Here is a 445-nt window from a genome sequence, read left to right as displayed (position 1 = left end):
AAGCTATTTACTCAGCCAAGGAACTCACATCAAATGGTTGCATACACATTTTTGACCAGAATCAATACTCTCTAGTTAGTGTCAGGGCATCTGGTTGGTCTGACATGGGGCTGGGAGTCAGGGGTTTGTCAGCATCCCCGAGTAGAGGAGTCTCCTCTGTCGTTGACAGTGACTGGATGGTTGGTGTGTGGTGGGGAGCAGACTGACAGTTACGGAAATTCTGTTGACGTTCTCTCAGGAAGGAAGAGAACACATTGCACAGCGGTGGACCTGCATCAAGCAGAGAAAAGACTCTGTCAGCAGGCAGCTGCTGACAAAGTGCTGTGTCTCTCTGTACTATTTCATGTATTGGCAGGGCATAAATATCCTCAGGGAGACAGAGTCTTGAACTGAACACACCACAGCTAGAACTGTCATCAACTCTCCCGGATTTGGCCTAGTGTTC

Source organism: Oncorhynchus gorbuscha, unplaced genomic scaffold (assembly GCF_021184085.1).
Source record: "Oncorhynchus gorbuscha isolate QuinsamMale2020 ecotype Even-year unplaced genomic scaffold, OgorEven_v1.0 Un_scaffold_607, whole genome shotgun sequence".
Classification (NCBI taxonomy): domain Eukaryota; kingdom Metazoa; phylum Chordata; class Actinopteri; order Salmoniformes; family Salmonidae; genus Oncorhynchus; species Oncorhynchus gorbuscha.
The sequence above is the reverse complement of the archived record's forward strand: the minus strand, read 5'-3'. Positions refer to the sequence as shown.